We start from the raw sequence: 12,298 nt of genomic DNA on the forward strand, positions 1-12,298 counted from the left end.
CCGAACTGTAAACTGGAAAAAGTTTAATAAAAAAAAAAAACCATGAAAGAAATAAACAAAAATTAAATGTGCTGTAAAATAAGCTCAAAGATTCTGTTCACCACCGCCCACAGGATCAGAAGCAATTGCCGGACTTGCTCTGTGAAAATAAAAAACAATGTACAGTATTAGAACAGTAACACAGGTTGAGTACTGTACAGTATACTGCACAGCACTTCAAAGTTTATGAACAGTATGCATGTAAAACAACATTATTATTATTACTGTACCCCTCGAAAGATTGTCCGGCCCATAGCCCCTCTGTTCTGGTCCTGGTTGGGCGGTGGTGGTGGTGGAGGTGGAGGTGGGAGCCGGAGGGCGCAGTGGGCCCTGGTCTGCCTGGAGGCCTGTCAATGTGGAAAAATAATAAAACACATTGGACCCTGTACAGTAGTTACTGTATCAAACACATTGGTCACAGCATTAACATTGTCCCCAGCAGTGATCAAACCGAAGCATTCAACCCCACAGGAATAAAGCGCATTGGCCCCCCCACAGTAAGCAAACACATTGTTCTCCATACTAAGCAAAAGCAGCAGGACCAGCAGTATCTTTTGGGGTAGTAAAGCATAACACAGTATACAGTACTTACCATACTCCCCTACATTTAACGTTTTACTTTAAATGAAAAAAAAAAGGACACAATAAAGAGAGTACAGGACTTACAAGTTGCTGGGCTTGTGCCTGGTATGGCTGTAAAGCCATGTCGCCGGGCTCGGTCCTGTTGTATCTTCCGACGTTCTTGGTACAAAAAATAATTACAGTGTCCTTAGACACAGTCCAGCACATACAGTACTGAATACTGTAACAGTAATTTCATATTATCAAACTGTAAATATATTTTCACACCCCCTCTACGCACACAATTTGAAGCCTTACACATAACAGCCACAGTAGTGTTCCTTACAAACAATGCCTAGTAGTGCAGTGCCAGATAGACATGATATGCCCCCCAGCAATGCCAGCTACACATGGTATGCCCCCACAGTGCCAGAGACAGTATGCCCCCACTGTGTTTATGCTAAGAAATGACACGTACTGCATCAGTACACACTGTAAAGACAAAATCCAAATACAGTACTGTAGTGTGAATTGGGCCTTACAAACAATGCCTACAGTAGTGCAGTACCAGATAGACATGATATGCCCCCCAGCAGTGCCAGCTGCACATGGTATGCCCCCACAGTGCCAGAGACAGTATGCCCCCATGGTGTTTATGCTAAGAAATTACACGTATTGCATCAGTACACACTGTAAAGACAAAATCCATATACAGTACTGTAGTGTGAATTGGGCCTATTAGTTATGCTTTGTGGCAGACCATGTGTACAGGTGGTGGCTAGTGATCATCATGCTGCCATGATGATGGGCCTATTTTGATGTGTAGGCCTGGAGCTGTAGCTCCATCTGCCCCATTGTTAATCTGGCCCTGTGTACTGTACTAAACAATAATAAAGCGCAGTACTGGACTGTACTTACTCATTAGCAGAGACAGCCTCAGCAACTCCAGCTTCCTCGGCTGTCTGGAGACCAAGTCACTCCACCTCCGCTGGAGTGACCGTATAGAACGTGACCTCTCATACTTAAACAAAATTTCACGGCGGGCTCGGTTATATGCCCGCCGCTTCTATCGATTATTGGCCAAGGGGCGGTCCTGCCACCTCAATAGAATGAGGAGCTTCCCGCGCAGGTATGCGCTTCCGTGGGTCGCCATTTTTCCTACTGAAGTCCCTAGCATGACGCATGACGCTGGATGCACCTGACAGATAGTAGGATAAAGAAGTAAATAAATAAGTTGTGTGCTCCAACCGGGGATCGAACCCAGGGAGCACGCAATGCACGTGCCTTACTCTAACCACTAGGCCACCGATATCTCTGGTATCAGCAAGCACCTTTTTAAAATATAATATACTGAATAGGGAAACATGGACCCAGTGGCCCTCCGGGTGTATACTGTATGTGATGTGTTATATCTGACTGCTTTCAAAAAAAATAAAATAAAAGCTAGCCCGATATAGTATTGCTGCTTACGCTAATGTGATCCGGCAATTTGTACACACTAACGACAATATCCACAGCTAGTGTGATCGGGCGGCAGTGTGCCTGGAGACCATCTGGTAGTCATACTGTGCATTCATGAGATACTGTAGGTACCCAGTTGCACTTTGCATTCAATATTTCTGCCCATTTGAAACAACAGAGACACAAAGCTACTCCAAAATAGGATTGCTGCTTATGCTAATATAACCATCATTTTGTACACAACGTAACGACTAGATGAATAGCGTGAACAGGGCTGCAGCGTGGCCTTGTATTTAGTAGAAGCGGACTTTTTTTATATAACGGGAAGTAGAAACTTAAAACACCAAATAACTTTATTGTATTAAAAAAGAATAAATAAATAAATTAAAATAAAATAATAAATGGGTGCCGAACTCCATATCAAACCCGGGTCTTCAAGCATTGCTGGTGGCCGCTGTTCTAGTTAGGCCACAGCCAACCATGGTAGAGGCAGGCCCTCCGGGTGTATATGTCATGTGTTGTATCTTGGTGCTTTAAAAAAAACAAACAGGTAGCTGCTTACGCTAATGTGATCCTGCAATTTGTACACACAGTAACGACAATATCTATAGCTAGCGTGATCGGGTGGGTGGTGCCATTATTATTACCTCTGTGACAAAATGGCGCACAGGGCAAGAAGGTTCAGTAGTAAGGAGCTAAAGATTCTTGTGCGGCATATTGACAGGCCCCTGGCCAATTATGCTGAGAAATTGGCAGCATATGAATGTGCCAGACAGGATATCCTGTCTAGACTGCACAGGGAGAGAGGTATCCCGGCTCTCCAGAGGAGATGGAGTGACCTGGTTAGACGGGAACCGCAGAGGCTGCAACTATTGAGGGCCAAAGTTGCTAGAGGTACAGTACAGTGATTTTTTTTATTACTGTCATTACATTTTTATGTACTACAGACAGTACAGTATACTAAAAAGTATTACTGTACAGTACTGCAGCCAAGTCAATATATTATTATTATTATAAGTACAGTAAGTACAGGGCTTGCTCAAGGGGTCTGGTACTGTATGGAAGATCGACAGTAACTACTGTAGGACGACAGTGTCTAGGTCGACCACTATTGGTCGACACTAAGTACTGTAGGGTGACAGGGTTTCTAGGATGACAGGGTCTGCAGGTCGACACTATCTGTGTCGACAGGTGAGATGGTAGATATGAGTTTTTGATGTTTATTTGGTGTTGTTTCCTCCATATACAGTAGTGACCGAGAACCCCAAGTAGTGCACCGAGCCCCCTCGGATGGTTCGCTTTGCTCGCCATGTTTCGTGCAAGGTTCCTCCCTCCGCTACCGCTACACTTGCCACAGGTTTCCGTTCCCAATTGTAGTCCACGTGGATCGTAAAGTACTGCATGAAAAGGTTTTCACAAAAAATTTTTTAAAAAGTGAAAAACTAATGTTGACCTTCTGACCTGTCGACCTACAGTAGAACATGTCGTCCTACAGTTGTGATTCTGGCATCTGTTTACCATTTGCTGGAAATCCCTCAGCTGGCATACGGACAGTATCCTTTGATTTTTTTTTTTTGAGGATTAATTACTGTATAATATGGGTGCATACTGTATTTATAGTATAATTTTTTTTGGGAGGGGGTGACGATTTGGTAGGGATTTTAAATAATGTTTCTTTTTCACAGAATGTAGGCCCCGCCTCCACCCGTCTAGCCAGGGAGCTGATCCTCTGGAGGGCCCCAGTGGCACCCTCCCTCCCTTGCCAGGTAAGTACAGGGCAGAGGGCTTCACCTTGACAGTAGATGCTACGTTACTGCCGGGCCTGCTGTTTTTGCTTAGTACGGGAACAATGTGTTTGCTTTCTGTGTGGGGGGGGGGGGGTTTGATACAGTGACTACTGTACAGGGGCCAATGATTTTTATTATTTTTCCACAGTGACAGGCCTCCAGGCGGACCAGGGCCCACCACGCCCTCCGGCTCCCACCTCCTCCACCACCAACACCACCACCACCATCACCACGACCCAACAATCCAGCATTCCCGTACCCTCAATAAGTAAGCTAAGTCAATAGGCTACAGGGAAGAGGGCTTTGGCTAAGTCACCACCAGAGATGGTTAAGTTTAGGCATCGCTGGTGGAGGTTAAGGATAGTCTGTGGCAGGGAGGGTTAGGGCTAAGCTGTGGAGGAGTTTTTGGGGTTAGGCTGCAGAAAATGTGGGTTAAAGGTAGGGGGTATGGTAAGTACTGTATACTGTGTTATGCTTTACTACCCCAAAAGTTACTGCTGGGATTGCTGTTTTTGCTTAGTACGGGGAACAATGGGGGTAATTCCAAGTTGATCACAGCAGGATTTTTGTTAGCAGTTGGGCAAAACCATGTGCACTGCAGGGGAGGCAGATATAACATGTGCATAGAGAGATAGATTTGGGTGTGGTGTGTTCAATCTGCAATCTAAATTGCAGTGTTAAAATAAAGCAGCCAGTATTTACCTTACACAGAAACAAAATAACCCACCCAAATCTAACTCTCTCTGCAAATGTTATATCTGCCACACCTGCAGTGCACATGGGCCCTCATTCCGAGTTGTTCGCTCGTTCTTTTCCTTCGCATCGTTGCGATTTTCCGCTAACTGCGCATGCGCAATGTTCGCACTGCGACTGCGCCAAGTAAATTTGCTAAGAAGTTTGGTATTTTACTCACGGCATTACGAAGTTTTTTCTTCGTTTTGCTGATCGGAGTGTGATTGACAGGAAGTGGGTGTTTCTGGGCGGAAACTGGCCGTTTTATGGGTGTGTGTGAAAAAACGCTGCCGTTTCTGGGAAAAACGCGGGAGTGGCTGGAGAAACGGGGGAGTGTCTGGGCGAACGCTGGGTGTGTTTGTGACGTCAAACCAGGAACGACAAGCATTGAACTGATCGCACTGGAAGAGTAAGTATCGAGCTACTCAGAAACTGCAAAGAAAAATCTTTTCGCAATATTGCGAATACTTCGTTCGCAATTCAGCTAAGCTAAGATTCACTCCCAGAGGGCGGCGGCTTAGCGTGTGCACTGCTGCGAAAAGCGGCTAGCGAGCGAACAACTCGAAATGAGGGCCATGGTTTTGCCCAACTGCTAAAAAAATTCCTGCTGCGATCAACTCGGAATTACCCCAAAGTGTTTGTTTACTGTGGGGGGGCCAATGTGCTTTATTCCTGTGGGGATGAATGCTTCTGTTTGATCACTGCTGGGGACAGTGTTAATGCTGTGGGCAATGTGTTTGATACAGTAACTACTGTACAGGGACCAATGTGTTTTATTATTTTTCCACATTGACAGGCCTCCAGGCGGACCAGGACCCACCATGCCCTCCAGGACCCGCCACCACCAGTCCACCCATCCTCCAGTGGAGAGGCAAGCACAGCCCTCCCCATAGTAAGTACAGTACTTGTTTTTGTTACTTTGTGAGTTTTTTTAATAAGGGCTAACTGTATGCATACAGTATACTGTATTTCTAAATTGTTGAAAATGTGTGTGTGTGTCTCCCTCCTCTACACAAAAGACTTCATTATTCCCTATTATACAGTATACAGTATCACCAACCTCATCTCCTCCCACCCTCCCCGGTCTGTCTTACTGAAAATTGTGCTACCATTTTTTGATCCATAGTTCTGCAGGAGGAAGCAGGACCAAGCAGCCCTTCAGGCCCCAGCACGGACAGCTACGAGTGCTGGAGCAGACCTGAGCCCCCGGAGCCAACCCTTTACTGTGCATCTTGCTCCTCCGATGAGGAGGTGGCAGCAGCACTGCCTCCTGTATGGACCAGGCCTCTCCCAGGCTGTAAGTACTGAACTGTACTGTACATCATGTTCTGTTGTTAATGATGATTTACAGTATGATGACCCTATGGATTGCTGCCCTAAGCAAATTTGTATCTTCCCTGAAGCGGCTCAGTGTTGATAGTGTGATAGTATACTGTACGTAGTACTGTAGATACTGTACAACATACAGTAATACTGTAGTTGTCAAGCCATCTTACTGCTGGTCTTCCCCTGTTTTTCTGTATGGATACTGTACAGTATTGCACCTTTCTGCGCATGCTGTCCAAAGTAGAGTAGTATACAGTAGCTACAGTACAGTACAGTAGGTACTGTAGGAGAACACAGATTTGTCTTTTGTATTAGTGATTGATTTGTTCTTCGGGCACTCCATGGTACAGCACATTACATTACAGTACACAGAATGTTGGGCTCCAGCATCAATAATCTTCTTACTGTACTTTATTGGTGTTCACATGTGCTGCCGTATGATATTGTATAGTATTTCTGTATGCTGTACTGTATTACTATCATTTCAGAAAGTGAACGATCATTTCTTTATCCACAGTGCATTCCCCCATACTACCAGAGGAGGAATCTGAGGATGGGGAGTAGCCCGAGACTCCTCCACTACCATGTAAGAACTACTGTACTGTACAGTACATTACTGACTGTACTGTCTCTAACTTTTAGTAATACTGGTGGTCATTCCGAGTTTATCGCTAGCTGCATTTGTTCCCTGTGTAACGATCAGGGTAAAAATCTGCTTTTCTGCGCATGCGTATGCACCGCAATGCGCAGGCGCGTCGTACGACGGTTCCATGCCGTTTGAATGAAATCTATCGACGATTCCATTCACACGGCAGAACGCAAGAAGACTGACATGAAGGGGGCGTTTCTGGGTGTCAACTGACCGTTTTCAGGGAGTGTTTGGAAAAATGCAGGCATGTAGGAGAAAATGCAGGCGTGGTTGGCCGGACGCTGGGCGTGTGTATGACGTCCAATCCTGACACGAATAGGCTGTAGTGATCACAAGGGCTGAGTAAGTTCAGAGCTACTGTACTCTGAACCTGCACAAACTGTTTTTGCAGAGCTCGGCTGCACAAGCGTTCGCACTCCTGCAAAGCTAAAATACACTCCCCAGTGGGCGGCGGCAAAGTGTTTGCGTGGCTGCTAAAACCAGCTAGCGAGTGATCAACTCGGAATGACCTCCACTGTCTCTACACTACAGTGCACAGTGGAGGATTTACCACAAGTTAACCAAAGCATCTGCTTAGGTCCTGTAGGTCTCACGGGTCTCTGCTTGCCATAAGAGGCCAACCACAAGTATAACATACAGTACATTAATTTTGCATATAATTTTAAATTCCACAAAGCTGGGTGTGTAGTGGATGGGGTTGGGTGTACAGTGTTATTTTAAGTACAGTATTGGGGATGCTGGATTGTTTGAGGGAGGGGTGCCCTAAATCTGCATTTTGATTAGGGCCCCGTGAGGTCTACGGTAGAGAACTAAACCTACAGTACCTTCTCTACTGTAATTTAAATAAAACACCACATGTGCAGTGTACATTATTGTAAAGTGTATCTCATGCCCTACCTTTACCTTCTCTATCCATTCACTGTATTGTGTTTGTTCACATGGGTTCGAGGTACAGTACTGCACAGTAAACTGACAGTGCACTATTTTTTTACAGCAACGCCTGTAGAAGAGGTAGACCTCCAAGGTACAGTACTGTAATTATTAATAACTTTCAGTATTAAGATCCCTCATGGCTGTTTACAGTATCAAGTGGGAATAATCTTCAGACTTCTGCAATGCTTGCTGAATCCAGTACAGTACAGTACTGTATGTTAAAATCTACTGCACTAAAGTACAGTATTTTAATGTATTCGCCATTCACCAGGTCAAAATCCAGTAAATACTGTAAGGTTGCCATTCATGTATAACTACAGTAACCCCAACATTGCCTAGGATTTTGGCTTCCAAAATACTGTAGCCCTAGTAATGTACAGTACTGTGTATTTTTTCCAGTGGGTAGTGGTAGGGCATTGTGGGGATTTCCTTGTTGCATTTCATATGTACTGTATGTTTATACATGGCAGGGTTTGGGGAGGAACAGTAAGAGGAGGGTGGGACAAGCTGCCTCAGTAGCCCTCTCCTATCTGTAATTACAGTACAAAGTATTAATATGCTGTATACTGTATTATGCTTTACTACCCCAATATTTGCAGCCATGCAATGCTTTTGTACATACTGTATGCTGGGGTGTAGGGCCAGACATGCTGGGCGTCCTCCCGCATGTCTGTGAAACTGATTGTAGAACTGATCGTAGATGTGCTAAATGTAGCACATCTACAGTACATCTACATCTGATCTGAAATAGGCCACAGGTGCGATGTGCACCTTGTGAAATTTAAACCATGTGGGGTGAATGCTTCTGTTTGATCACTCATGGGGACAATGTAAATGCTGTGGCCAATGTGTTCGATACAGTAACTACTGTACAGGGGCCAATGCGTTTTATTATTTTTCACCATTGACAGGCCTCCAGGAGGGCGAGGGCCAAACATGGTCTCCAGAACCCCCCAGCACTCCCGCTACTACCACCACCCGACCACCCACCCACCCACCCACCCACTTCATGATGCTGCACATCTGTCCCGTCAATAAGTAAGCATTCCTGCACTGTACATTGCTGTACATGTACTGTACACGGAAAAATACTGTAAAGTATAGGAAAAGTCTACATTACTGTGTATGGACACCTCTGTCCAGTAAGAACTTTACTGTCCTGAAAGAATCCAGCAGGACCATTGCTAGGTGTGGGTGAGCCGTTGATAAACTTGTGGAGAAAGCCAGAGGAAACAGTAGTCATTTTAGGGGAGACTAACTTAAAAGAGGCAGGTGCGATCAGGTTAGGGTTAGGCTGCAGGGGTGGTGGGGTTTAACATTGACAGTAGATGCTACGATAACTGGTGAGGGTTAGTATTACAGTGTAAGGAGAAGAGGGAGTTTAGGGATAAGCTGCAGGGAAGAGGGGTTTGGGTTAGTCACCACCAGGGATGGATAAGTGTAGGCATCGCTGGTGGAGGTTAAGGTTAGTCTATGGCGTGGAGGGTTAGGGCTAAGCTGTGGAGGGGTTTTTAGGGTTAGGCTGCAGAAAAGGTGGGTTAGAAGGTAGGGGGTATGGTAAGTACTGTATACTGTACTTACTGTACCTACTGTAACTACTTTCAGGATTGTCTCCATTGAGTTGCCTAGTATTGTACAGTACTGTATTCTACTGGACTGTATACTGTATTATGATTTACTACTACCCCAAAATTCCCTCTGAGTGACACTAACAATACTGTAGAAATGTACTGTACATCCCGAAATGACAAAAAATGTTTTGTTTTATTTTTGCAGTCCCACTACAGCCAGAATCCGGCAATCCACCTCCTCCCGGTAAGACATTTTTTGTTAAGTTAAGGTTCATTTCACCAGGGACGTGCAGTCAGGGGAGGCAGGGGAGGCAGTGCCTCCCCTGTCATTAATGATTAACATAATACAAAGAAGATACTTATGGCACATATTATGTGTCATAAGTATCTGCTTTATATTATGTTAATCATTTTAGGCATAAATACCTGTTTAAACTTTATTTCTGTCATTGTCTGCGGCACCGAGCTAGGTGCCTCTCGCTCACCATTGTAAAGTCCGGAAGGAGGGGACGGTCGGGGGGCGGGGCCATGGTGAGGGCTGAAAAAGCCCATTAAAAAATGCACTTGAAGCGGCACCGATACAAGTGCCTCAGAGCAGCAGGGACGTGCTTTCAGCCATATGAAAGCACGCCCCTGTCACTGTGATTGGGCACTGGGCAGCAGCTGCAGCACTGACAGTGACCTGCATCCTGCTATCACTATCAGTGCTACAGTGGGAGAGTAGGAGAGAGATCGTGTCTGCTGCAGTGTGTCAGTGCATGTAAGTGTTTAGTTACAGTACACTCACACACACTGTCACACAGTTACGCTACAACTCCCTATATTGCTGTCCAGGTCTTTCATTAACTCAGTGCAGCGCTATTAAGTTAATGCATGGAAGCCCTGGACAGCAATATTATATCAATGTTCTCCCCCCCCCCCCCCTCCCCGCCATCCCCCCTCTCCCCTGTTCCACACAATAACGGTTTAAATGTATTTTATGAAAAAAATCCACAGCACTCACACAGATGGTTAATGCCTGCTCATCACGTTCGATGAGCAGGCACACTTTGCTGTGTGAGACCCGGCATAGAGGGCGGTAGCGGGCGGACGCGGCTGCGGTGTCTTTTTTTTTTTTTTCATTGATTTAAAATCCGTGTGCGGCTTGCGCTAAACGGGAGCCGGCCACGGCCCCATCACATGTTCCCTCAGTAGTCTTCACAGTCAGAGAGGCTCGGAAGCCGGGAAGGGAAGCCCCGCCTCCTACCCGCACAGCTCCGTCTAATTGATGGTGCCTTCCTAAACCCGGCGCTTCTCCTCCCAGCGAGCTGTACCGCACCACACTGCACCGCAGCACCAGCATGAAGCAGTGATCCCTGGAGCACCTCACAAACACCAGCCTGCCAGATCCCAGCAGCAGCCGAAGCGGAGGGGCTGCTCAGCAGGCTGCTGTGTAATAGTGCAGTGCTGCAGCCAGTGTGCTGGGCCAGGCATTGACAGGAGCAGCAACCCGAGATCAGTGCTCCCTGCCCAGTGTCCCCACCATTACTGCCCCCCATCCCAGTGTCTCCCACCCTGCCGAGTGTCCCCCCACCATTACTGCCCCCCATCTCAGTGTCTCCCACCCTGCCCAGTGTCCCCCATCATTACTGCCCCCCATCCCAGTGTCTGCCACCCTGACCAGTGTCCCCCACTATTACTGCCCCTCCATCCCAGTGTCTCCCACCCTGCCCAGTGTCCCCCACCATTACTGCCCCTCCATCCCAGTGTCTCCCACCCTGCCCAGTGTCCCCCACCATTACTGCCCCCCATCCCAGTGTCTCCCAACCTGCCCAGTGTCCCCCACCAATACTTCCCCTCCATCCCAGTGTCTCCCACCCTGCCCAGTGTCCCCCACCATTACTGACCCCCCATCCCAGTGTCCCCCACCATTACTGACCCCCCATCCCAGTGTCTCCCACCCTGCCCAGTGTCCCCCACCATTACTGCCTCCATCTTAGTGTCTCCCACCCTGCCCAGTGACCCCCACCATTACTGCCCCCCTATCCCAGTGTCTCCCACCCTGCCCAGTGTCCCCCACCAATACTGCCCCTCCATCCCAGTGTCTACCACCCTGCCCAGTGTCCCCCACCATTACTGGACCTCCATCCCAGTGTCTCCCACCCTGCCCAGTGTCCCCCACCATCACTGCCCCCCCATCCTAGTGTCTCCCACCCTGCCCAGTGTCCCCCACCATTACTGCCCCTCCATCCCAGTGTCTTCCACCCTGCCCAGTGTCCCCCACCATTACTGCCCCCCATCCCAGTGTCTCCCACCCTGCCGGCCCAGTGTCTCCTCCTTTCCCTTCCCAACCAGCCCACTGCACTTCTCTCACTGCTCCTGCACCTTGAAAGCCCCCATCTAGTATAGCCACAATGTCCACACCTCATGCACATCAAAAGCTTGCTTTACCCACCACATCCAGTACCTGTCAGGCGCTTATATTGTGTGTGTACCTTTCTGTGCATTCTCATTGTGTGTCATTATTATTATTTTAAGTACAGTGACTTTTTATTCTTTAAATTCAAGATACAGTACATGTAATTTTTGTTCGGTGTTTTGTGTGTGTGTGTGTGTGTGTATATATATATATATATATATATATATATATATATATTCACATTCATTTACAACAGTGCCTCCCCAGTCATTGACCTCACCGCACGTCACTGCATTTCACCACTGTTTCTCAACCTTATCTGTATCTAGATCTTATCTGTATCTGTACAGTACTCAACCTGTATTACTGTTCTAATACAGTACATTGTTTTTAATTTTCACAGAACTCCGAAGACTAATGATATTGGCAAACACCCTGTTTGACTACATTTATCGTTCTTTGTAAAAAATATTTATTATTACTGTACAGTATTTGTTGTTGTTCATTTAGTGTATTACAGTACATCTTTATCCCAGCCAAAAGTGTTTATTTTTTGGTTTCACATCACACCTGATGAACCTCTTCAACTGTGCCCAGACCAATTCAATAGGATTCCTGTGCAGTGACCTACAGTACACTAATATACAGTATATTAGCATACTGTACAGTACAGTAATTCAATCAATACAAAGTCAACTACAGTATATACTGTAAATATACTTTAATAATACATACCGTACTGTATTGTACAATAATTAGTGAATACAGTAGATTAGAATGATACTCACTCTGGCGGTGTACATTGCCAATGTACTGTATTTGGCGGTGTGTGGTGCCAATT

At 46.4% G+C, this 12,298-nt stretch overlaps 2 long non-coding RNA genes across 2 annotated transcripts; both read left to right on the forward strand.

Moving 5' to 3' along the window:
- The first annotated feature begins 3,745 nt into the window (after nt 1-3,745).
- LOC134929236 (uncharacterized) lies at nt 3,746-5,871 on the forward strand. Its single transcript, XR_010178404.1, has 4 exons — nt 3,746-3,827; nt 3,997-4,116; nt 5,377-5,472; nt 5,707-5,871. It is a non-coding gene; the product is annotated as an uncharacterized LOC134929236 (long non-coding RNA).
- A 567-nt stretch (nt 5,872-6,438) lies between these two features.
- LOC134929237 (uncharacterized) lies at nt 6,439-11,972 on the forward strand. Its single transcript, XR_010178405.1, has 5 exons — nt 6,439-6,492; nt 7,550-7,579; nt 8,400-8,526; nt 9,265-9,303; nt 11,861-11,972. It is a non-coding gene; the product is annotated as an uncharacterized LOC134929237 (long non-coding RNA).
- Nucleotides 11,973-12,298: the final 326 nt, after the last annotated feature.

This window comes from Pseudophryne corroboree, chromosome 5, assembly GCF_028390025.1.
Source record: "Pseudophryne corroboree isolate aPseCor3 chromosome 5, aPseCor3.hap2, whole genome shotgun sequence".
NCBI lineage: Eukaryota > Metazoa > Chordata > Amphibia > Anura > Myobatrachidae > Pseudophryne > Pseudophryne corroboree.